Genomic DNA, 27,234 nt, shown 5'->3' on the forward strand with positions numbered 1-27,234 from the left:
GCAGACCAAGGCAGGCCAGCACCACGGTTCAATTCCCGTACCAGCCTCCCGAACAGGCGCCGGAATGTGGCGACGAGGGGCTTTTCACAGTAAGTTCATTGAAGCCTACTCGTGACAATAAGCAAATTTCATTTTTTCATTTCAATCCCATTTTGTTTATTAACCGCCTGTGTGGGATCTTATCAGAGGACTTCTGAAAATAAAAATACACCACATCCACTGGTTCTCCTTTATCTATGCCACAAGTAACATCCTCAAAAAACTCCAACAGGTTTGTGATTTCCCTTTCTTCCGCCCACGTTGACTCTGCCCAATCGTATCTATATTTTCCAACAGGCCAGCTTTCACATCCTTTATAATTGATTTTTTAAAAACTTATTCTCTAATACTGACATCAAACTAACAGCTCGATAGTTCTCCACTTTTTATCTCCCTTTTGAAAAAAAAATGAGGTTACATTCCAGCATGAAGGTGACCTCAATAATGTACCCATTCACCTTATGGTTTTGTGACTGGATTCCGTTGTGACGAGCGGTCTTTGTGTTGTGCAACCCATTGTGATTGAAGTATTCCGGCTGAAGGGTTGAACATGTTGCACCAATTTTAACCAACTTTTGAATCTGCCAAATGGAAAGTGAGATTAAAAAGACAGCATTGTTCTCGATTCCATAACCACGCTGACTCAACTCAGCCTGGCCTCTGTTTCTGGCTTAGCGATATCATGGGTTTGCGCAGTGCAGCACAAATTCAAAGGCTTCTTTTCAAACAAAATCCAATTTGCTACTTACGTTTTAAATGCCAGATTACGTCGCTGTCAAGCTAGTTGTCACATTAGATAGCTACAATGCCATTTCCTCCAGAGGCATTTTAAAATTCTTCTCTCCTTTTGTTGACCCGAAACCAGAGGATGAGTTGCGTTAGAAGATGAGACTGATGTGAGCTTCTCTTTGTTTTGAAAGTGAGACTTCATTTCAGTTATTGGGAGCTCATTTAGCAACTCTTGGCCATTGACCTGAATTAGGGCCATGGCATCTGATAAACCTGAGGGGGGGGGGGGGATCACATTCAGTTTGGATTGTTCTGACCTGAACTGAATGTGATCTCTATCGGACTACTTCTAGTAACGGGAAAGAAACCACTCCTGTTGTCATGAATCTCTGTGTGAAGCTCACTACATTCACTGAAAGGGTGAAACAATGTGGCGTGTTCGGCCTGAGCAGCCCGAGCGAATCCTGTCGATGAGTGGAACTCGCGTTGAGTGTGAGTTCCGGCTCAGTTGGTAGCATCTGAGTTAAATGATTGTGGGTTCAAGGTCCCACAATACCCACATTGATGCCGACGCTCTGGGGCAGGACTGAGGGAGCGCTGCTCGGTCTGGGTGTGATGTCAAACTGAGGCTCCATCTGCCAGGTGGAGGGGAGGTTATCTCCATTTGGCACAGTGGTTAGCACTGCTGCCTCACAATGCCGGGATCTCAGGTTCGATTCCCCGCTGGGTCACTGTCTGTGCGGAGTCTGCACATGCTCCCCGTGTCTGCGTGGGTTTCCTCCGGGTGCTCCGGTTTCCTCCCTGTGGTGAATTATAAATCTAGTAATTCACACTGTGTTGTATTATATGTATTGTGTCCTTGTGGGCTCTGTATACGAGCCGTTGCGCGGCTCTGCCCATAGGGGGAGATGAGGAGTTTGTACTGGGCTCCACCCTTGGCTCTGCCCATGGCTCCTCCCACTAACCAGAAGTATAAAGCTCTGCAGTTGTGAGCCTGCTGCCAGTTCATCTCGTCGCAGGCAGGCTCTGTTGTAAGATTATTAAAACCACTGTTCACTTCCAATCACGTGTCTTGTGAATTGATGGTCACATCACTCCCACAGTCCAAAGACGTGGAGGTTAGGAGGATTGGCCGTGCTAAATTGCCCTCAGTGACCAAAAGATTAGGTTGAGTTATGAGAACAGGGTGGAGGTGTGGGCTTGGGCAGTGGGGTGCTCTTTCCAAGAGCTGTTGCAGATACGATTGGCCGAATGGCCTCCTTCTGCACTGTAAATTCTATGATCCTATCATTCTCTTGCCTGACATTTACCCCTCAATCCGTCTCACAGCGTTGCTGTTGGGAACATGAGGGGCTGGTTTCTTCGCACCCTGACACCTGAAAAGCGGTGGACTCTCGGAGTACGCTGCATGCCGTGTCCGAGGCCTCCGGCCATTGCCTGAAGCCCACCCCACGATGCTCCATCCTCGACCGGCTGAGTTCCCGACGGCGTGGGACTCTCATGGTCTCACCCATTGTGAACTTAGCGTGGCGGCTACGGACTCAGTCCGGCACCTCCACAGTCGGGAGAGGGTCGATCCACGGGCAGGTGGGCTTCATTTGGGGCTGTGGGGGCTGGGTCCGTCATGAAGCACAGTGCGCCCGCTGCTTGCCCTCGCCGCCGTCATGCACATGCGTGGTCACGGAACCGGAAATGCTCAGGGCTGTATCGGCAGCTGGAGCTGGGAGCTCGACACGGCCTCCCTGATAGCCCCCAGCAAAACAGCGAATCGGTGGCCGTTTTGCGTCAGTTTTCCTGGCGTGAAACACCACCATTTTAGCGCCGGCGTGGGGACTAGAATCTAGCCCGAGGTGTGTGAATTGGCTGTCATAGTTCCACATGATGAGGTACACTTCAAAAAGTACCTCACTGGCTATAAAATACTTTTAAATGATTTGTGGCCATGAAAGGCACTGCATACATTAGTTGGTGAGTTTCCCCCCCCCCATGGCATGTTTAGCCGCGGTGAAGGTGGCCCATCATTCGCCGGAGACGGCTTCTGATCATGCCGCTGTCAATGGCGGTTCCTGTTCTTTTAAAAAATATATTTTACTGAAGCATTTGTAAATTTCACAATTTAACATATTGACATCTCTAACCGCGTGGGTCGGCGCACAAAATGCCCCCTAAAATAACAACACACAATAGACCATGTACCCCACTTCTCACGCCTCAATTACCCATGTACTAAATTCCCTGTCCTTATTTAACATTACCATGCCACCTATTTTCCTCCCACCCACCCCTTTTTCCCTTTCCCCCCTTACTGCTGACTTTTTTGTTAAAGAAATCGATGAACGGCTGCCAACTCCGGGCGAATCCCTGTATTGATCCTCTTAAAGCAAATTTGATTTTCTCCAGACTGAGAAACCCGACCATATCGCTGACCCACACTCCTGATTTCAGGGGCTCCGAGCCCCTCCAGCTCAGCAAGATCCATCTCTGGGCCACCAGGGAGGAGAAGGCCAGAATATCGGCCGCCCTCCCCCCCATTTTGCCCCCGGATCTTCCAACGCCCCAAATATTGCTAATTCTGGACTCGGAGTTACCCTGCCTTCCAGGACTTCTGACATAACATCTGCAAATCCCTGCCAGAATTCCCTCAGTTTCGGACATGCCCAAAACATATGAACATGGTTGGCCGGGCTACCCCCACACCGCCCACATCTGTCCTCCACCTCCTTGAGCAACCTACTCATCCAGGCTACCGTTATGTGGGCCCTGTGGACTACCTTGAACTGAATCAAACTGAGTCTAACACAGGACGAGGATGCATTTACCCTTTTCAAGGCTTTTTCCCACAGTTCAGTTTCCAGCTCCCCTCCCAACTCCTCTTCCCACTTCCTCTTCACCTCTCTGATAGGGGCCCCTTCCCACTCTAACAATTCCCTGTATATATCCGAAACATTCCCACCTCCAACCCCTGTTTTTAACAGCACTTTATCCTCTGTAGTCCCCTCAGGGGGAGGCGAGGAAAGCTTGGGACCTGTCTCCGTACAAAGTCCCGCACTTGAAGACACCGAAACCCGTTCCCTCCCGGCAAGTCAAACTCCTCCTCTAATGTCACCAAGGTCGGAAAGCCCTCCTGGACGAATATATCCCCAAACCTCTCAATTCCTGCCCGCTGCCACACCTTAAAGCCCCCATCCAGCTCCCTCGGGACAAACCCAGTGTCACAGATCGGTGACCACACTGACGCCCCCTCTAGTCTCATATGCTGCCTCCATTGCCCCCACACCCTCAGGGCTGCCACCACCACAGGACCTGTGGAGTACTGAGCCAGCGAGAAAGGCAGGGGTGCCGTCAGTAAAAGCTCCAGACTCGTACCTTTGCAGGATGCTGCCTCCATCCGCTCCCAGACCGACCTCTTCCCCACTCCCCACTTCCTGACCATCGATATGTCGGCAGCCCAGTAATAGTTAATAAAGCTCGAGAGAGCCAATCCCCCTTCCCCGCGGGCCCATTCCAGGAGGGTCCTCTTTATTCTCGGGGTGTTACCCGCCCATATAAACCTCAATATCACCACATTAATACTTCTGAAAAAAGCCTTTGGGACAAAAATCGGGAGACATTGAAAAAAGAAAAGCCGCCTCGGAAGGACCGTCATCTTCACCGTCTGAACCCTCACCGCCAGCGTCAGTGGGAGCATGTCCCATCTACGAAAATCCCTTCTCATTTGATCCACTGCTTTGCCCAAATTTAACTTGTGAAGCTGCCCCCAATCCTTGGCCACTGGAATCCCCAGATACCTAAAACTCTTCCCAACCACTTTAAAAGGGAACTCCTTCAGCCTCCTTTCCTGCCCCCGTGCCTGAATCACAAACATCTCGCTTTTTCCCATGTTTAATTTACAGCCTGAAAATCGCCCAAATTCTCCTAATACCTCCATGATTTCAGTCCCCCCCCCCCCCCCCCCCCCCCTCTCCCCCACTGGGTCCGCGATACAAAGCAGCCAATCGTCAGCATTGAGAGAGAGACCCTGTGCTCCACCTCCCACCCCCCCCTCTCACTATACCCCTCCAGGTATTCACTGCTCTCAGAGCCATTGCTAAGGGTTCTATGGCCATGGCAAACAGTAATGGGGAGAGCGGGCATCCCTGCCTTGTCCCCCGACAAATACTAAAGTATTCTGACCCCAACTTGGTTAGTTCTCACATTAGCCACTGGGGCCTGGTACAGTACCCGGACCCACTCCACAAATCCCTGCCCAAACCTAAACCTGCCTAACATATCCCAGAGATACTCCCACTCCACTCGGTCGAAAGCCTTCTCCGCGTCCATGGCAACTACCACCTCAGCCTTGCGTCCCTCCGTTGGCATCATAATTACATTAAGAAGCCAGGCGGTTCCTGTTCTATGCACCCCCGCCACTGGGGTTCGCTGACAGCGTGACCACAAAACCTCGCCGGCGTGAACGGCCGGAAGATTTCCGACCAAAGTCTCTTGTTGAACCCTTACAGAAATTCCAATCCATCGCAATAACATTGCAGTATTTTTGAAAACAGCCTGGGTGTGATTCAGTTGGTCAAGTCCTAACTAATTAGTACTTCCATTTGTCAAAGTAATGGGTTCAGGGAGGTTAGTAACTCGCCCTGCACATCCCACTGAAATGTTTCCGAGCCGAGTCATCCTGGGATGAATCACAATGGCATCTCCATGAACACAATCCTGACATGACTCACAGAAGAATTTATGACCTTGAAATAACCAGCTGAAAGTTTTCTTTGATTCCTGATGTGGGCTTGCCTCATATTCTCAGCTGTGATCGGTGCCAAGGAGAGAGATCTCTTATTTTGAAGAGAGTTTTCTGTAAATCAAAATAGACCGACCTGGCTACTTCTGTGCCAAATGGAGCCACGGGTAAAGGTTAAAATGCTTTCAAGAATTTTTATCTAAAATTGAAGCTGTGAAAAAAAATGCAGTGACTCCAGACCCATTATCGAAGAACAAGCATGCATGGTACCACGGTTGGTCATCAGTGTTGCTTCACACCCCCACGGTCCCAGGTTCGATTCCCGGCTGGGTCACTGTCTGTGCGGAGTCTGAACGCTCTCCCTGTGTCTGCGTGGGTTTTCTCCGGGTGCTCCGGTTTCCTCCCACAGTCCAAACATGAGCAGTTTAGGTGGATTGGACATGCTAAATTGCCCCTTAGTGTCCAAAAGGTTAGGTGGGGTGACTGGGTTACAGGGATAGGGTGGAGGCATGGGCTGAAGCAGGGTGCTCTTTCCAATGGCCGGTGCGGACTCGATGGGCTGAATGCCTTCTTTCTGCACCGTAAATTCTATGATTTCCTTCCCTAAAGGACAATAGTGAACCGAACCCGCGCCGGCACATGCGCATGGTTACCGTCTCCGTGCTGGCACATGCGCATGGCTGCCGTCTCCGTGCCGGCACATGCGCATGGCTGCCGTCTCCGTGCTGGCACATGCGCATGGTTACCGTCTCCGTGCTGGCACGGAGCAACATGTCGGAGACCATACAGCAGGCCATGTGGAAGGTGGTAGGCTCATGCAGATCGCGGCCACCTGCCGATTCAAAACCTTCGATCGCAGGCCTGGAGCCCGTGGAGGCCCCCTCCCCCGGAGTGAGATCCCCCCCCCCCCCCCCAACCAGGATGGCCGCGGGTCCGAACTCCCACCGGGTCGTACCAGTTGGAACCACGGCAGCGGGACTCGGCGGAACTTGGTGGGAGTTCGGCCCATTGCCTGCAGAGAATTGCCACGGGGGCCTATTTCAGCGCCCTCTGACTGGCGCCACGGCGACCTCGCGAGCATGATTGCCGGCGATTCTCCGGTAGGTGGAGAATCGTGTCCCAATTCTTGTGTCTCCGACCGGCGCGGACTCGGAGAATCCTGCCCCAGGAAATTAAATAAAGGTCTAACGGTGACCATGAAACCATTGTCAATTGTCGTAAAAACCCAACCGGTTCACTTATGTCCTTCAGGGAAGGAAATCTGCCGTCCTTACCCTGTCTGACCTACATGTGACTCCAGACCCACAGTAATGTGGTTGACTCTTAACCACCCCCTCAAGGACAATTAGGGATGGGCAATAAATGCTGGCACAGCCTGTGATGTCCACATCACATGAACGAATAAAAGGAATCTATTGAGTTGACAGCTCGGTTTTCCATGGACTTCAACGGAAATAAAAATCAACAACATTGGTAACAATACCAGCAACATAAAACCAGGGGGGCTTGAAACTGGGTTGCACACTAGCTAGCGTTCATTCAATGTTATCACATGAAGCCCCCCCCCCACCCCCCCGAACCCCACCATAGTCTTCCACAAGTCCTTGTGTGCCCTCCAACCTTTTGGTAATGGACTGAAACTAATTATAACAGCCTAAATTTTCAGGATAGGGGGGTTTTCAGCCCCATCCAAACAGTTGGTGGGACAGTTCCATGCCATTTCTCACCAATGAGTGTCGATTAGAATAAAGCGGGACTTCCTCCCAATCAGATTGGCCAGCACCTCTCCAGAACCTCCAGGCACAGCGCTGCAGTGCCCGGAAGAGGCACTGCAGGAACGGGCTGGAACTAAGTGGTGGGAGCCAGACGACTTGTAAATCGCAGGAGTACCTGCCCGGAATGATGGAGAATAGCTGGTGGGGTAATGGGAGGGGGGGGGGGAATGATCAGTTTCTCAAGGGATAGGCCAATGTGGATGGGACGCCCAGAGGTCATCAGCATTAAGTGGGGGGCGCCCCTATTCAGAAGGGGGTTTCTCATGATGTTGCCCTCTCCCCATCCTGCCCGAGATCCAATTCTGTCCACTTATGGGCTCCCCCAAACCGTCATCTGCTCGACAGCCTATAATTAAGGCTGAGTGGGAAAAGACCCTTGACTGGCCATTAAGCGGCCACTTAAGGACCTTAATCGGGGCAAGGGCAGCAAAAACAAAATGCTGGAAGATCTCAACAGGTCTGGCAGCATCTGTAGGGAGAGAAAAGAGCTGACGTTTCGAGTCCAGATGACCCTTTGTCAACAGTAAGAAGTCTTACAACACCAGGTTAAAGTCCAACAGGTTTGTTTCAAACACAAGCTTTCGGAGCGCAGCTCCTCAAGCTCGTGTTTGAAACAAACCTGTTGGACTTTAACCTGGTGTTGTAAGACTTCTTACTGTGCTCACCCCAGTCCAACGCCGGCATCTCCACATCATGACCCTTTGTCAAAGCTAAGGACAGAGAAAGTGGGAAATATTTATACTGTGGAGTGAGAATGAAAGATGAGTCATAGCCACAGAAACCCAGGGAAACCGGGTGCTAATGGCCACAGAAACCAAGGGAACAGAGTGCTAATGGCAGTCCCCAGAGAGAACAAGAGATGTGAAAGGTCAAACAGCAGGGAAACTAACATCAGAGGCTGAACTGTGACAGATGTAAATGTGGGGAGAGGGGAAGGGGGAAGCAAAGAGGGCCTTTCACATCTTTTGTTCTCTCTGGGGACTGTCATTAACACTCTTTCCCCTTGGTTTCTGTGGCCATTAGCACCCGGTTTCCCTGGGTTTCTGTGGCTATGACTCATCTTTCATTCTCACTCCACAGTATCAATATTTCCCACTTTCTCTGTCTGCTAGCTTTGACAAAGGTTCATCCGGACACAAAATGTTCGCTCTTTTCTCTCCCGACAGATGCTGCCAGACCTGCTGAGATTTTCCAGCATTTTCTTTTTTCTGCCAAGAGCTGTCCTCCTGACTTCTGTCTTGGCATTTACCAGTAGGTCAGCCAATTAAATTGATTACCTCCCGCCAAGATAATATTCTCAGCAGCTATCATCTTGCTGGGTATCCATGCATACTCTTTTTTTAAAAATAATTTTTATTGAAACTTTTACAAAATATAAACATCTCAGCTCTATTAACAGAACAACCGCGGTGACACCCCAAGAACAATTCCCACCCAACTTCAAAAGCAACTACAAACAAAAGAAAAAAACAAAAGAACACCCAAACAACAAAAGGGAAAGAGATAACACCCGCCACATCCCACACACCCATGTACACAGTTCTCCCTCCCCTCGATCCAAACCCCCCACCTCTCTCCCCCCCCCCCCCCCCCCCCCCCCCCCCCGGGTTGCTGCTGCTGCCGGCCTATTTCCCTACCGTTCCGCCAGGAAGTCCAGGAAAGGCTGCCACCGCCTAACGAACCCTTGTACTAATCCCCTCAGGGCAAATTTCACCTTCCCCAATTTAATGAACCCCACCATATCATCGATCCAGGCCTCCACACTTGGGGGGCCTCGCAACCTTCCATTGAAGCAAGATCCTCCGCACCTCTCGTGGGGGCAGCAAGGGGAACCCCTCCACCTGCTGCCTGGCAAACGCCCTCACCTGCATGTACCTAAACATGTTCCCCGGGGGAGCCCAAACTTCCCCTCTAACTCCCCCAAGCTCGCGAACCTCCCCTCCACAAACATGTCCCTCAACCTCCTAACCCACACCCTGTGCCAGCCCAGAAATCCGCCCTCAATGCTCCCTGGGACAAACCGGTGGTTCCCCCGTATCGGGGCCTCCATCGAGCCCCCCACTTCTCCCCTGTGCCGTCTCCATTGCCCCCAAATTTTGAGGGTAGCCGCCACCACTGGACTTGTGGTATACCTCGTTGGAGGGAGCGGCAACGGCGCCGTTACCAGCACCTCCAGGCTCGTGTCCACACAGGACGCCACCTCCATCCTCTTCCATGCTGCCCCTTCCTCATCCATTACCCACTTACGCACCATCGCTGCATTGGCAGCCCAATAGTACCCACAGAGGTTGGGCAATGCCAGCCCCCCCTTCCCTGCCCTTTTCCAGGAACTCTCTTCTCACCCTCGGAGTCCCATGCGCCCACACAAATCCCGTGATACTCTTGTTGACCCTCCTAAAAAAAGGCCTTCGGGATAAGGATGGGGAGGCACTGGAACAGGAACAAAAACCTCGGGAGCACCGTCATCTTAACGAACTGCACCCTCCCCGCCAGTGACAGCGGTAACATATCCCACCTCTTAAACTCCTCCTCCATCTGCTCCACCAACCTTGTGAGGTTGAGCTTGTGCAGGGCCCCCCATCTCCCAGCCACCTGGACCCCTAGGTACCTGAAGCTCTTCCCTGCCTGCTTCAATGGGAGCCTACCAATCCCCTCCTCTTGATCCCCGGATGCACCACAAACAACTCACTCTTGCCCAGGTTCAACTTATACCCTAAGAAACCCCCGAATTCACTAAGCATCCTCATCACCTCCGGCATCCCCCCCCACCGGGTCCGCCACATACAGCAACAGGTCGTCCGCATACAGCGACACTCGATGCTCCTCAGGCCCCTCCAGTTCCCTGACTCCCTCAATGCCATGGCCAGGGGCTCAATCGGCAACATGAAGAGCAAGGGGGACAGGGGGCACCCCTGTCACGTCCCCCGGTACAGCCGAAAGTACTCCGACCTCCTGTTCGTGGCTACACTCGCCATCGGGGCCTCAGAGCAAATTCACCCAACGGATAAACCCCTCCCCAAACCCAAACCTCTCCAACTCCTCCCATAGATACTCCCACTCAACCCTATCAAAGGCCTTCTCCGCATCCAATGCCACCACTATCTCCACCTCCCCTTCCATGGCCGGCATCATAATGACATTGAGGAGCCTTCGCACGTTCGTATTCAACTGCCTTCCCTTCACAAACCCCGTCTGGTTCTCATGAATGACCCTGGGCACGCAATCCTCTATTCTAGTGGCCAGGATCTTTGCCAGCAGCTTAGCGTCGGCGTTTAGCAGCGAAATCGGCCTATATGACCCGCACAGCAGAGAGTCCTTGTCCTGCTTCAGGATCAATGAAATCAGCGCCCGTGGCATAGTTGGGGGCAAACCCCCCCCCCCCCCCCCCCCCCCCCCCCCCCCCCGCCTCATTAAACGTCCGGACCACCAGGGGGCCCAACAGGTCCAAATACCTTTTATGAAATTCCGCCGGAAACCCGTCCGGCCCCGGCTCCTTACCCGACTGCATGCTCCCTATCCCTTTGACCACCTCCTCCAGCTCGATCGGCGCCCCCAGTCCCTCCACCTGCTCCTCCTCCACCCTCGGGAATCGCAGCTTGTCCAAGAAGCGCCCCATTCCACCTGGGGTTCCGAACCGGTACAGTTCCTCAGCATCCATGCATACTCGAGCGGATGGTCCACTGACAGTCTGAGGGTGGCTAATGAATTAGCTGCTGACTACGGTATTTTGGAAACCATGAAGGTAGTAACACTCCTAAAAAGCTCTTTACCTCAATAGTTGCAGCACATGGTTGTAAGGAGGATTCTGAACTGCAGTGAAACCATATTGGTATAAAATATAGCATTTAAAGAAATGTGCCAATTTGTGAAAAGAATAGATAGTGAGGAACCTAACAGTTAAACAATTAAAGCCACTGGGCTGTACTGAAATACAGACCAAGATCTCAGTTTCTACTAGGACAATCATCTCGAGCCAGCAAATATAAGTGGACCAACAATTTTTGCTGATTTTGCAGTATTAGATCTGTTTAGAAATGCTAGAGCATTTTGCAATGTTTAAAAGTTGCAATGGAGTTGATTTGAATTAAGTGCTTCGAGATATTCCTCTGACCTGACTTTCAATTCCGCATCTTATCAATAGGATCGCCCATATTTAATGATACTCGCATTTTTCATGTGGGTGACTTTATATTCTCGCTTTAATACAACATAGACTATTTATAAAACTAAGAGAACAATGCGAGAATGCATTGAATAGCCTGAATAATGGCACGTGTGTTGATCGGTACAATGTAAGGCCAGATATGTTAGTGGTTACAACAAAGTTACAGACCTGTGGGGCTGAAGTGTATATTTGGTTTAGGTCTAAGAAAAATGCAGCAATAAGAGCATATTGTTTATACATATGTTCCATTATTTTTAACTCCTTGAGGGGCAAGATAAATTCAACACCTTTTAAACTACCCCGAATATTTTACTTTATCGGATTGGAAGATTTTTCGAGTGTTAGTATGAACATATTGAAATGAAATGAAAATCACTTATTGTCACAAGTAGGCTTCAAATTAAGTTAATGTGAAAAGCCCCTAGTCGCCACATTCCGGCGCCTGTTCGGGGAGGCTGGTACAGGAATTGAACCGTGCTGCTGGCCTGCCTTGGTCTGCTTTAAAAGCCAGCGATTTAGCCCTGTGCTAATTGGTGTTTTGCTAGGACTGCGGTCACTATTTTGGGGAATAATAGCGTTTATCTTCTGTGTCCTCTTGAAGAGTAAGAAACCTGTGGAAGTGCAATTATAGATTCCTTCCTTATTTACCAACAGAGGAAGTTTAGCAATGGGACGACGCTGCTCACTCACGCCGCTCAATTATTGAACCTTCTCCCACATTCAGTTAGACTATGGCTGATCTGTATCTCAACACTTGGCTAACTTTTCTCCATCCTGTCAAAAATCTATCTATCTGAGTTTGAAACGTCAATTGCTTTATCACCCACAGCCTTTTGGGAGGGTTATCATTAACTATTACCATTATGATTGTCCTTTGTCTGAAAAGTGCTTCCTGATTTCACACCTAACTAGCTCTAACGTTAAGATAATGTCCCTTTGTTCATCATTTCCCCCAACAGAGGTAGGCCAGTCAATCCATTTAATAATAATAATCTTTATTACTGTCACAAGTAGGCTTACATTAACACTGCAATGAAGTTACTGTGAAAAGCCCCTAGTCGCCACATTCCGGTGCCTGTTCGGGTACACAGAGGGAGAATTCAGAATGTCCAATTCACCTAACCTGCCCGTCTTTGGACTGTGGGAGGAAACCGGAGCACCCAGAGGAAACCCACGCAGACACGGGGAGAACGTACAGATTCCGCACAGACAGTGATGCAAGACGGGAATTGAACCCGGGACCCTGCAGCTGTGAATCAACAGTGCTGCCCACTGTGCTGCCGCACCCGCCCACTTCGATTTGATCACTCATCAATCGTCTATACTTGTGGGAATATGAGCCAAGTTCATGTAAGCCTTTCCTCGTATTTTATGCCTCTTAGCCCCCGGTCACATACTGATAATATACTTTGTTAGCAAACTTCCCAAAAGTACTTGAAACTCAAGAGGTGCCATTTTGAGCAACCTGGGATAGTGAGTGGGCCGCATGAGTGGCCCGCGTTCAGAATAATGCATGCCGTAAATTCCAGAACGAGAGTTAGGAAATGCTTAATCATTGATACATTAATAGAACTGTCACCAACTTCAAATAGCAAAAACAAAATAAATCTTTACACTTTGGAAGCAGAGGGGACACCCGACTCTCACAGTCAATGGCGGACAGAATTTGCCCAAAATTTGTCATACTGTCAGAAAACAGGTGGGCTACTCTCCAGAAACACAGCCGAGTGTTCAGACCAGACTTCCTGGCCCTTAGTGCACAGAAAATCTGGGGTGTGGTTTACGCTGTCACCCTCGGGGGTGGGGCCTGATAGAGCCGGAAAGTCCGCCTCCACAGAGGTCAGGGGGCCGTGTTTAAGGATTGCTATCATCTGCGTTTAAAATGCCCCTCCCCCCACCCCTCCATGGAGGTGGAGGGCACACCCCCCCTCCACAAGCATCGGGGTGACATATCCCCCACCATGGAAGCACACCCCCTCCCCAACCACCACCACCAAACATATATCAAAGAACAACAAAGAACAAAGAAAAATTACAGCACAGGAACAGGCCCTTTGGCCCTCCAATCCTGCGCCGAGCCAGGTCATCTATCTAAAACTGTTGCCTATTTTCTAAGGATCTGTATCCCTCTGCTCCCTGCCCATTCATGTATCTGTCTAGATACATCTTAAATGATGCTATCGTGCCCGCCTCTACCACCTCCGCTGGCAATTCGTTCCAGGCACCCACCACCCTCTGCGTAAAGAACTTTCCACGCATATCCCCCTTAAACTTTTCCCCTCTCACCTTGAACTCGTGACCCCTAGTAATTGAGTCCCCCACTCTGGGAAAAAGCTTCTTGCTATACAATCGGGAGGCATTCCTCCCCTGCACCTTCCACCGTCCGTCCCCCTCCACCACAGCAGCATCGCGGGCACTTCACTCTCCCCCCTCACAGTCATCACCCCCACGTCACATCAATCACCTCCCCATCACAGACATTGCCCTCTCCCCACCCCCCTCTCAAAGGCATCCCTCCCTCCCTCAGCTATCGGCCCTTCCCAGCCCACCCCGCACATGGGGCGGGGAACTCCCCTCCCCCCAATGGGCCTGCCCAGAGGGCCTGCCTTGACACTGCCCCCTGGCACAGATGGGCAATGCCTGGTTGGCACTGACAGGGTTGCAGTCCCAACCTCTGCCAGGAGGAAGTGGCAGGGGGCAATGCCAGGGCACTGCCTGGACATGTCCCTCTGCCCCCGCCCCCAGTAGGCTCCCCTGTAATGATTCCCGTTCTTATACAGCCATTGTACACCTCGCTGACTGGACGTTTGAATATTTAGCGAGCGGAACCACGTGCCTGGGAAGCCCCAAAATGATATGTTAATTAAAATTTATTGAAATGAGGCAGGAACCTCGTTCGTCACCAGCGAGGTGCGAGGGAAATCGGAAAATGGGATCTCACTGGCGGGAAAACACATTTCCCGACTCTCCTTGGATTTTGCACCCAGGTCATGGTTTACGCTTGCTGCAAACACGGGCTCGAGATCTCCCCCACTCCCCCCCCCCCCCCCCCCCTGCTGTAAGGGTTTCCTTCCACAGTCCAAAGGTTAGGTGGATTGACCATGATAAATTTCCCCTTAATGTCCAAAGATGTGCAGGTAGATGGGGTTACGGGGATAGGGCGGGGGAGTGGACCTTGGTAGGGTGCTCCTTCAGAGGGTCAGTGCTGACCTGATGGGCCTCAAACATTTCTGAGCGATGAGTTGTTACAGTTACTGAATCTGAATTGACAGCTAGCGGAATCATCTCATGTTGAAGCATATAAACTCCGTGTAATCTTCCTCGAACGTATTACTGCTGATTTGCTACATAAACCCAGCGTCAACAATACAAACATTTCAGTCGGCTTCCATTCCTGAGATTTTCTATGAGGCCAGGGAATTAATCTCCTCCGTTTGATAACTTATAAAACAAAATCAAATTGAATGCAAAGCAGGGTTTCAGAGAAAAAGGCAATGCGGTATTCAAACTCCTCTAACCCCCTCAGGTGTATGTGCCCAAGATTTGTGCAGAGGGCGCGAAAATTTGCTTTTTGGAAGAGAATGTAAGTTTCAGCATTTGCGGATTAAACCTTAACTTTGTGGTGGTGAACTTTACGTCAAACTAGATAGAATGTACATCACAGAACGAGTACCATTGGTCTGTGCTGATATTTACCCTCCAGGTGAGCCCCCTCCATCTTACATCACCTAACCCCCAATCAGCATATTGTTCTGTCCTTTTCTCCTTCCTGCGCTTATCTGGATTCTCCTTGAATGCAATTAGCCTCAATGACTCCACCTGGTAGTGACTTCCACCTTTTATTCACACCTTGGGTAATCTTTCTCCTGAATTCTCTGTATGTTCTCCGACACCGAAAACATGTCGGGCTGGATTCTACGTTTTAGCGGCTGAGTGCCGGCTGGAATGGAGAATTTGCGGGAGTTCTATGACGACCAAATTGGCGGCGACTGTTCACTGATTCCGGGACCGGTGAGGGGCTATCAGCGACACCGGGTGAAATTCCCGGCTCCCATGCTGAAGACGGCCGGAGAATGGCTGTGTCCCGGGCCGGGCATGTGCACGGCTGATGACCTGCAGTGGTCGCTCCGTATAACATGGCGCCGGCTGTGCGCGTGACCGACCGCCATCCGCGACCCCACAGGCCACGCCTTGGCCAACCCCCACCAGTCCCCCCCCCCCCCCCTCCAGCCCTCGTGGAAGCTCCCCCCCTCCACCCCCCTGGCCAGGGGCACGGATCCCGGCCGAGTGTGGCGGCGCTGGACAGAGTCCGCAGCTGGCACGCTGGGTTCCTGACCGCTCAGACCACACGGGAACTCAGCCCATCGGGGGCGGAGCATTATGGGAGGGCCTGCCAATGATGCGCCAACGCCGTTGAAACGGTGTGCGCCGCGTGGCACGATTCCGCCATTTTGGAGGGGCGGAGCAAGGATGACCGGCGCTGGCCCCGATCTGGGCATCAGAGTGGATTCTCTGCCTAATCTCAGATTACAATATGGGCGCCGGACAATGGAGAATCCCGCACAATATCCATGTCTAATTTATCAAACCCCTTTATAATCGTAAAGATCCCTAATACAGCACCCCTCAGTCTTCACTTTTTAATTTTTTTTCCTTTCTCATTCTATTACCGATGCGAGTTGATGCGAGTTATCCGCGCTGTGCACCGGAGTGGGAAAGGCTCGGAAAGTACTGAATGGGTTAACTTTTAACAGATTGAACAGCAGACAGACTTTGCTCTGGCGTTCACCTAAACCACAGCCGCCATGAGGCTAGATGGCGTCCTGCTTCACAAGCCAAGGTATTATTTGCTGTATTAATATGTAAAGTGCCACATCATCATTGTTCCATTGTCACCTTCGCTGCATTCCATTCTGCCCAGAGGTGAACTGGTTCACTTCTAGTTCAGGGAGCATGGAAAAACTTAACAGCGCAAGAGAGCACAGAGCAATCTTTTGTATTTTGTTACGTTTAGAGTGAAATCATGGCAGGGCTGTACTTAGACTTAGAACACTGAACTACATACGGCCTATCCAATAGATGACCTGGCACTCCCAGGTATACCCGTTCTGAGTCTGCCATTGCTCATCTTAACCTTGAGTAGCCCAGTATATTGCCCCCCACCGTCCCTTAATCTGCCGCCAATAATGTTAACTCCTTTGAATATTTCAAGCGGGATATATTGGCCAAATATTTGGTTTGCAGCAAGGCTGTTTCCCTTGAAGAGTAAAATGAGCAGTATTACTAATCTAACGTCATTTTGTTCATATTTAAGCTCAAATAAGGGAAAACAAAACATTTTTCTGTCAGGATTAACCACCCTGTTAAAACGTAGAAGTATTTAATGCAAAAGTAGAGGAAAAGTGTGTGCGTGGGTTTCCTCCGGGTGCTCCGGTTTCCTCCCACAGTCCAAAGATGTGCAGGTTAGGTGGATTGGCCATGATAAATTGCCCTTAGTGTCCAAGATTGCCCTTAGTGTTGGGTGGGGTTACTGGGTTGTGGGAATGGGGTGGAGGTGTTGACCTTGGGTAGGGTACTCTTTCCAGGAGCCGGTGCAGACTCGATGGGCCGAATGGCCTCCTTCTGCACTGTAAATTCTATGAGATAAGAGTGGTAACAGTCCATCATGGGGGCACCATCACCACAGACTCTGCAGTGATGGCCCAAGTAGAAGGCCCAACATCCATCACAATCTTGGGAAAGTAGGGGAATGGCCTCGATCTCGGGCTGGATTCTCCATAGCCTGGCGCTGGAATGGTGATCGGCGATTGGGCAGGGGATGGATTCTGACACCGGAATCGGGGCAGGCGCTGGTTGGACGCCAGTCTGCTATGCTCCGCCCCCTCTAAACCGGCGTCACCATGACGCACGCCGCGTTCCGTTTCAATGGCATTGGAGCCTCATCGGCCGGCCCACCCGCGATGCTCCACCCCCGGCGCGGGCCACGTGTGGTCCCAGCGGTTGGCAACCCGACGTGCCGGCTGCGGGCAGTGTCTGGCGCCACCACACTCGGCCGGGATCGTGCCACTGGCCGGGGGGGGGGGGGCAGTGGGGGCTTCTGCTCGGACTGGGGGGACAGGTGGGGGGTGGGCTGTGGGGTCACGGTTGGCGGATTAGGGCTCCAGCACGGCCGGCGGCATGTTTAACGGCGCGACCGGTGCAGGTCGTCAGCCCTGCGCATGTGTGGCCTGTGACCTGGCCATTCTCCGGATGTTTTTGCCGCGATCCGCGGGCATTTTATGTGCCGCCGGTGATAGCCCCTCACTGGTACCGGAATCGGTGAGGCGTTCCCGCCCCTAATGTTAAAACAATTAGGGGGTGGAGCATCGCGGGTGGGCCGGCCGATGAGGCTCCAATGCCATTGAAACGGAACGCGGCGTGCGTCATGGTGACGCCGGTTTAGAGGGGGCGGAGCATAGCAGACTGGCGTCCAACCAGCGCCTGCCCCGATTCCGGTGTCAGAATCCATCCCCTGCCCAATCGCCGATCACCATTCCAGCGCCAGGCTATGGAGAATCCAGCCCGAGATCGAGGCCATTCCCCTACTTTCCCAAGATTGTGATGGATGTTGGGCCTCTTATTCCATTGGGGTAAATATTTTCACTGCATACACCCTATCATGGCCGGGATTCTCCGCCGCCGGGATTCTCCGTTTTGCCGGCAGTCCGGGGGGGTTTCCCGACGGCGTGGGTCTGCCCCACAATGGGAAACCCCATTGACCGGTTGGTGTAACGGAGAATCCCACCGGCGGGTCGGGGCAGAAATGTGGCGCAGCGGGCGGAGAATCCCGCCCAGATCTTTTACCATTTTAAACACCTTGATCAGATCACAACTTAATGTTCTGTGTTCTGAGGGAATGGGAGTCATGTTTATGCAATCAGCCCTTAGACTTTAACTCCCTCGGCCTCAGTATCATTCTGTCAATTCACATGCATTGAGAACTGAATTGCCCTTGTGATTGCATACTTGAAAATCTTTGATGAGATGCTAAACTGAGGCCTCATATTCCCGCTCAAGGTGGATATAAAAGATTGCAAGGCACGGTTTTGAAGAGTAGCAGGCAACCCCTTCTCAGAGCATCGGTCAATATTTATTCCTCAATCAAAATGTCTGAAAAATTGTTACCCGTGGGATCTTGCTGAGCACAGATTGTCTGCTTTGATCCCACATTACAACAGTGACTGCACATCAAAGTGGCCCTAAAATACTCTGGGGCATCCTAAAGTCACGAAAGGTGTTTATAAATGCAAATTATTTCTTTCTAAAGTAAGATAGCCAAAGTGAGCATTCATGTATTTAACCCCACCTCTATTGCGTATATTGTATATGCAGCAGCCCTTGTACACAAAGTTTGTCTGTGTGCTCCCAATCTTGCCAACTTGTTTTCCACTTGTATAATTTTCCGTGGCTCTGAACTTACAACATGCACTTGCAAAGTGTAGGAAAGAAATAGAAGGGTCATGTAAGGCCTCAAAGTATTCATCACATATGTTTAGCATCATTGCAGTATTTATTCTGATGTATTTAAGTGTAAATCCTTTCTAAAACTATCGTCAGACGTCTGGACTAAATCCAACCATAATAGATGCAACTGCTTCACTCCACACAACCCACAGAGATTCAATTTTCTGTGTGATTCTGACAATGTTCTCGTATACAATGCCCCAGGAGTACGACCCCCCCCCCCGCTCCTCACCGAAAGTGATGCATTGCTGGTGCTTGATGCATATCTCAAGAGTGTGAAAGTCAACCTGTGAACCAAATTTTTAACATATCTCTTCAACACCAATGCCATCGTTTATTTTCTGTTTAGACAGTACCAGCCGATGGAGCGAGTTAGTGGTTCTCACTTTCTGTGCTTACTTGTTAAATGGCCACCTGATGGGGCAACAAGGCAGCGGCGTCAAACATTTTAGCGCTCTTTATCAAAGACACACTTTGTCATTAATGTTTAAACATCTTCCTATTCATATTATTTCTACTGACTTCAATCAGAAATTCGTCCCATCATGCTTGCCCTCATTATTGCAATGCATTTGGTCCCTAAGGGTCAGCATCCAATGCACAAGGTTGCAAAACGATGCAGATTACAACAGCTCCCATTCAGATAGCACTCTCCATGTATAAAACACCATGAGATGCTCTACAGGAGAGTTAGCAAAACAAAATTGGACACTGAGCCATTTACGGCGATATTATGGGGAAAGTGGTGACGCAGTGGAATTAATAATAGAATAATAATCTTTAATATTGCCACAAATAGGCTTACATTAACACTGCAAGATGTTACTGTGAAAAGTCCATAGTCACCACATTCCGGCGCCTGTTCGGGTACACGGAGGGAAATTAGCCAAGGTGAGAGATAAACCATGCTCAAGGCTAATTCGGATTATAAATTTATAAATATTGGTTGTCAGTCAAGGAAATGTTGAAAAAAAAGCACCACCCAAATCACTGGACATCTCAAAGCAAACATTCAAAGTGAGCGGCAAAACAAAATCATCAGAAGAGAGAAAACAACATTTACTGTTTCAACATTTACTGAGGTTTTATTTTTAATTTAAGACTCACCCCCTGGTTTGTGTAGCGTCGCTTAATCTCAGGGAGAGCAATGGAAGAGTGTTAGAATTGGTCTGTCAGTTGGAAAGAGGAATAATCAACCAGGGTTCCATCAAGTTGATCACTGCTCAGACCCTGCTGAAAATAATAATAATCTTCATTGTCACAAGTGGGCTTACATTAACACTGCAATGAGGTCACTGTGAAAATCCCCTAGTCGCCACATTCCGGCACCTGTTCAGGTACACAGAGGGAGAATTCAGAATGTCCAATTCACTTACCAGCATGTTTTTCGGGACTTGTGGGAGGAAACCGGAGCACCCGGAGGAAACCCACACAGACACGGGGAGAACGTGCAGACTCCACACGGACAGTCACCCAAGCCGGGAATTGAACCCGGGACCCTGCCGCTGTGAAGCAACAGTGCTAACCACTGTGCTGCCGTGCCACCCAATGGAGTAACAATCTGTAGACTTAGGGTAATGCTCTGGGGACCTGGGTTTAAATCCCACCAAGGTACATGTTTAAATTTGAATTCAATAAAAGAATCTGGGGCGGGATTCTCCCGTACCCGGCGGGGATGGCCGTACCGGCGCCGAGGAGTGGTGTGAACCACTCCGGCATCAGGCCGTCCGGAAGGTGCGGAATCCTCCACACCATCAGGGGCTAGGCCGGCGCTGGCAGGGCTGGCGCTGCGCCAGCCGGCGTCAAAGGGCTTGGCACAGCGCCATCCGGTGCCGAAGGGCCTCCGCCGACCGGCGCGAGTTGGCACATGCGTGGGATCACCAGCGTGTGCTGGTGTCATCCCAGCGCGTGCGCAGGGTGGTTCTTCTCCCCGCCAGCCATGGCGGTCTGTTACAGCGGCCGGCGCGGAGGGAAAGAGTGTCCCCACGGCACAGGCCCACCCGTGGATCGGTGGGCCCAGATCGCGGGCCAGGCCATCATGCCCCCCCCCCCCCCCCCCCCGGGCCAGATACCCCCCCCCCCCCACCCATCTCTCCCCCTCCCCCCCGAGGACCCCGCAGGCCGCCCGCAGAGCCAGGTCCTGCCGGTACGGACCTGGCATATTTTACGCCGGCGGGAGCCGCAGAAAACGGGCGGCCACTCAGCCCATTGCGGGCCGGAGAATCGCCCGGGGGGGGCCGCTGTCAACGGCCCCCAACTGGCGTGGCGGGTTTCCCGCCCCCGCCGACAAACCGGTGCTGGACAATCCGGCAGCCAGCGTCGGGGCGGTGGGGCTGGATTCACGCTGCCCCCCCCCGGTTATTTTCCAGCCCGGCGGGGGGGGGGGGGTCGGAGAATCCCACCCCTGGAATTTAACATCTGAAAACATTGCCAATTGTTGTAAATACCCATCTGGTTCAGTGATACTGTTTTGGGAAGGAAATCTGCCATCCTTACCTGGTCTGACTCTGTGACTCCAGATCCACAGCAATAACAATGGGTAATAATATAGAATTCCTACAGTGCAGATGGAGGCCATTTAGCCCATCGAGTCTGTACTGACCCTTCCGAAAGGGCACTCTACCTTGGCCCACTCCCTCGCCTACCCTTGTAACCCTGCGCCTTGATCATAGCCAATCCACCTAACCTGCACATAGAAGCATAGAATTTACAGAGCAGAAGGAGGCTATTCAGCCCATCAAGTCTGCACCGACCCTTGGAAAGAACACTCTACTTAAGCCCACGCCTCTACCCTATTCCCGTAACCCACAAACCCACCTAATCTTTCAGACACCAAGGGACAATTTTATCACGGCCAATCCACCTAATCGACACATCTTTGGACTGTGGGAGGAAACCGGAGCACCCGGAGGAAACCCACGCAGGCACGGGGAGAATGTGCAGACTCCACACAGACAGTGACCAACGGCAGGAATTGAGTCTGGATCCCTGGCACTGTGAAGTAGCAGTGTTAACCACAATAAATGCTGGTCCAGCCAGCGGCGCATACATCCCTGTACGAATAAAACAAATTCTGGCAAATAATGAATTGCTGGCCATATGTGGGTTTTAAGAAGTGTCTTAAAGGAGGAGGGAGAGAGATGGCGACGATTAGAAAGGGAATTCTGGAGCTTCAGGCCTAGGCAGATGTCAGCATTGTTGCCACGCACCAAGCTCAACCATTTACCTTGATTAAGTTATTGTAACAGTTCTTCACTAACTTTCCCTATTGATTGAGTTGCCAATATAAACTGCAGTGGCTCAGTTCCAGATAGGTTTAGATCAGACTGTATCCTGAAGCGAATTTCCTGCCTGACATGAGTTAATTGGTCCTGGTGAGTCCACTTTGAATCTATCTTCACTGCTCAGTTAAAAACCTTTTATCGGGCTGCACTTCTTCATCTTTACATCGAGTGTCAGAAAGTATTGATGGAAGAAGACCTGTAAATGCAGAAAACCTGTAAATGCATGTGTGAGTATATATCGCTGTCCCCAGTAGTGCCTCAAAGTGTTTACACATGCTGCAAAATGTGGTGTAAATGTTCAATCCGTGGAAACCAGACGTGGTAAAGTATAGCTGTACAAAGCAGTTGTGGGATATCTGTGTGTACATACTGTGCAGCCATGGGTTGCAAAGTGTTAACGGGGTGTGGAGGGAACCATTGGCTCACTTACTGGCTGTTTTTTCGTCAATCTAAAGGACGTTAGGACTGATCGTGTTCAGTCGAGTTACCCAACAGTGTAGACAGTGAAAAATGGTGGATGGACCATTAATCAGAAGCTACTCTGCAATCCTGAGATCTGCTGACACAATTGACTCTCCACACCAGAGTCAGTATTCAGAAATAATTTGTCTCCACGGGATTCTTTGCCATGATAGTCTAAAGGGCAGTACAATTTATATGTGTAAATTACATAGTGCTATGTTCCATCCAGAACACTTCTTCGCCAAAAGCATCCCGCTAAAATAATGCAGTGTTATGAATGAAGCGACACAAATATATTTGCATTCCTGCATCTTCCAATCTTGTGACTGTTACCATCTAGAAGGACTAGGGCAGGGAATGCATGGCCATACCACCAACTGCATACTTACCTCCAAGACACACACCATCCTGACTTGCAACTATTTAACAGTACCTTCACTGCCATTGTTAACAGCTTGTGAGTGTACCAACACAACATGGACTTCAGGAGTTCAAGGTGGCCATTCACCACTGTCATAATATACATCAGTATATCATGGTGCAGACACACACTGATGGACACACACTGGGACCAATCAACATGCACAAACACCGCAGCCAATCACCAGTTAGAATACACACCCTATAAAGGCAGAGGGCACCACGGTTCCCACTCATTCTGGGTGCTGCCTCACAGTGTAACAAGAACTCATCCAGCCCAGCACAGACTCACACCACGTGCTGAGAGAATCAACTGGTTCGGACAAGGCTTAGGTCTCTAGTTTAAGTTAGCATCATTTAGACCCACAGTCATCGTGTGTCAGTTAGTTAGATATAGTTAATAAAATTGAGTTGAACCTTCATCAGTGTTGGAAGTGTCTGTTCGTCTCTCAAATCTACACTAGCCAACACTTCAACCACTATCTCCACAACAGCACGTTAGGATGGGGGACAAATACAGGCCTTGCCCATGACGCCCATGTTCCACTGAAAAATATTTTTTGAAATAGTAAATGGGTAGTAATGGTTGCTGCTGAGTTAGTAACTCTCAATAGAAAATAGGAGGAGGCCATTTGGCCTTTCGAGCCCGCTCAGCCTTATGATCATGACTGATCATCCAATTCAATACCTGACCCCTTTTTTCTTCCATATCCTTTGATCCACTTCGCTCCCAGTGCGATATCTAACTGCTTTTTGAACAATGTTTTGGCCTCAACCTCTTCCTGTGGTAACGAATTCCACAGGCTCACCGCTCTCTGGGTGAAGAAATTTCCCCTCATCTCTGTCCTAAATGGTCTGCCCCGTATCCTCAGACTGTGACCCCTGGTTCTGGACTCTCCCATCATCGGGAACATCCTTCCTGCATCTACCCTGTCCAGTTCTGTTAGAATTTTATAAGTGTCTATGAGATTCCCCCTCATTCTTCTGAACTCCAGCAAATTCAATCTCTCTTCATGATTCAGTCCCGCCATCCCAGGAATCAGCCTGGTAAACCTTCGCTGCCCTCCCTCCATAGCAACAACATCCTTCCTCAGATAAGGAGACCAAGATGATGTTGAGAGCAATTGCGTTTCATGTATCGTTCTCATGTTTCCCTTCTTACAAATAATTCATTGGATTGTGTGTCATGCGATTGAAGCATTGCAAGTTGGCCTCACAGATTCTGGGGCAGCACCTTCCAGAGCAGTGAGCCCATCCAGATAGAAGGATAATACTCACAGAGGCACATCATTAATGGTTCCCTCTTGTTGCCTCAATCCCAATCCCCATCCCCTTCCCAGGCAGCATCTGAGCTCTCTGTAGGGAAGGGTCAGGGATACACAGTGACCTTTCCACCGGCAGACTTGATGAACCGCCGTGGGGCTGTAAGGAATCATCTTATCCCGTTCAGTAGCTCTTTTATGCAGCCCTTGGAACTGAGGCCCGTGTTCCCCCTACCATTCACTGAGGTGAATGAGAAGTTGAGGGTTCACCTACCCTGGTGGAGTAGATGAGATCATTCATCAATTTGCGGCATTGCAGGGGAAACCCTTGGTGGAGGCCTTGCCCACTGGTCTCCCCGGAGACTTCCTCCCAGCAAGGTTGGTGTGACAGCTGGGTCTGCTCCTCCCATCCTCTGGGTAGGGGATGCCCCTCCTGGCCTCCACTGCATTGAACACAACGTCAAAGGATGCATCAGTGAATGTGGGGCCCAGAGACTCCATGGAGCGGTCGCCTCCCCCCTCCTTCATTGGTGGATAAGTATGATGTTTGGACGCCTTTTAAATAGACAACGGTGGAGAATGTCCCATTCTGCCTGTCCCGCCACACAAAATGTTGGGAAATCCCAGGCTGCATAATTAATGAGGATGGCATCATGCAATATGGCGCAAATTCCCATTGCTGCCATGCTGGATAAAACCCTCGGCTCGCGCCCCGCCACGGGACTTCGTCCCAGAATGGAAAATTCTGCCCTCAGTCTTAGATTCCAACAACTGAGCATTAGAAAATCATGGTTTATCCTTTTCTGAGACATTATCAGCTTTCTGTTTTCCTACTTTCTCCTTTTTTTGCTCCTCTTTTGCACAACACCCTGACTTTTCCCCGGAGAACGATTCCAAAAGTGTTGGCACATCTCCCGGTGCTCCAACCAAGTGGCCATTCTTCTTGTATGGCCCAGGAGAGTGTCAATGTCGGCTGGTTGTTGCACTGTGAATGACATGGGTACGAAGCCAACCCTTTCCTCAGGCACGGTAGCATAATGATTAGCACTGTTGCTTCACACCTCCAGGGTCCCAGGTTCGATTCCCGACTGGGGTCACTGTCTGTGCGGAGTCTGCACGTTCTCCCCGTGTCTGCGAGGGTTTCCTCCGGGTGCTCCGGTTTCCTCCCACAAGTCCAAAACGACATGCTTGTTGGGTGAATTGGACATTGTGAATTCTCCCTCTGTGTACCCGAACAGGCGCCGGAATGTGGCGACTAGGGGATTTTCACAGTGACCTCATTGCAGTGTTAATGCAAATCTAGTTGTGACAATGAAGATTATTATTATTTTCAGCAGGGTCTGAGCAGTGATCAACTTGATGGAACCCTGGTTGATTATTCCTCTTTCCAACTGACAGATCAATTCTAACACTCTTCCATTGCTCTCCCTGAGATTAAGCGACGCTACACAAACCAGGAGGTGAGTCTTAAATTAAAAATAAAACCTCAGTAAATGTTGAAACAGTAAATGTTGTTTTCTCTCTTCTGATGATTTTGTTTTGCCGCTCACTTTGAATGTTTGCTTTGAGATGTCCAGTGGTTTGGGTGGTGCTTTTTTTTCAACATTTCCTTGACTGACAACCAATATTTATAAATTTATAATCCGAATTAGCCTTGAGCATGGTTTATCTCTCACCTTGGCTAATTTCCCCATGAGAGGATTTACCACCGTTAATATAAACGTTCCTAGTTATACCCGACTGTGAAATACAATCTAATCTGGTTCCTGCAGAGTATATAGTTTTGACACAAAGGTTTCCCACTGCATTTCAGGGTTGTGTTGATGGCCCGCCCCATGGGAGGCGGTACTCCCCTTGTTGTCGCCCATGCCTCAGCTGCAGTGCTTCCGCCTCTGAGCACAAAGTGTCGAGGGTTTGAAGCCTCACTCAAAAATGGCACAAAATCCTGTCTGCCGCTCCAGCGGCGGTACTGAGGGAGTGCTGCGTTGTCATAGGTACTGGGTGGAATGTCACTACCCCATCACGCATGAGCGGGACCATAACATGTGCGACGAGCCGTTCAAAGGCCCATTGCTTTTACAATCCTGCCGGAGTAAAGTTCCACCCACTGTCTTTTGGATGAGGCATTAAAATGATGCTCTCTTTGACCCCTCAAGTGGACATACAAGAGCCCAGAACAGTATTTGTAGAAGAACAGAGGGGGTATCCCTTTTCTCATGACCAATATTTAATTACTAAAAGAGCTGATTTGTACATTTGTATCACTGATGCTCGTGAACCATGTTGGGTGTGAACTGGCTTCCCTTTCAAGCCAGCACTTCAGAAATATTTCATTGTCGACAAAACGCTTTGGGATGCCTTCAAAGATACCTATATTCATGCAAATCATTCCTGTTTTCATGCATCAAGGCATGGGCAATAGCTAGAATTCCCACTCCGACTAAATGACAAGAATCATCATTGTGCAGACTTTGCTGGGACTTCACTCCAGAGTTTTAAATAATTCAGAAAGTGCCTGAAAACATTGGGAAAAAATAATAATAACCTTTATTAACAAGTGGGGCTTACATTAACACTGCAATGAAGTTACTGTGAAAATCCCCGAGTCGCCACATTCCGGCGCCTGTTCGGGTACACAGAGGGAGAATTCAGAATGTCCAATTCACCTAACAGTTAGGAAAGAAAGGCTCTCTCTTTTAAGAAACCTCTCATGAACATGCCAAGTCCTGAAGCACTTTAATTTGATTTAATTTTGATTTGATTTGATTTATTGTCACATGTACTGAAGTACAGTGAAAAGCATTTTTCTGTGACCGAGGGAACGGACACAGTACGTACATAGTAGAGAAAAAGAATAATCAAC

General features: G+C 50.1%; 1 long non-coding RNA gene across 1 annotated transcript in view; it reads right to left on the reverse strand.

The window, feature by feature from the left end:
* Nucleotides 1-497: 497 nt before the first annotated feature.
* The window catches only part of LOC119971029, a 36,220-nt gene continuing 9,483 nt past the window's right edge, over nt 498-27,234 (reverse strand). The window contains exons 2-3 of the long non-coding RNA XR_005461727.1: nt 20,051-20,173; nt 498-620 (exon numbers count right to left, since the gene is read on the reverse strand). This is a non-coding gene — a long non-coding RNA (uncharacterized LOC119971029). The remainder of the gene's footprint in view (nt 621-20,050; nt 20,174-27,234) is intronic.

The sequence above is a fragment of the Scyliorhinus canicula genome, chromosome 9 (assembly GCF_902713615.1).
Source record: "Scyliorhinus canicula chromosome 9, sScyCan1.1, whole genome shotgun sequence".
Lineage (NCBI taxonomy): Eukaryota > Metazoa > Chordata > Chondrichthyes > Carcharhiniformes > Scyliorhinidae > Scyliorhinus > Scyliorhinus canicula.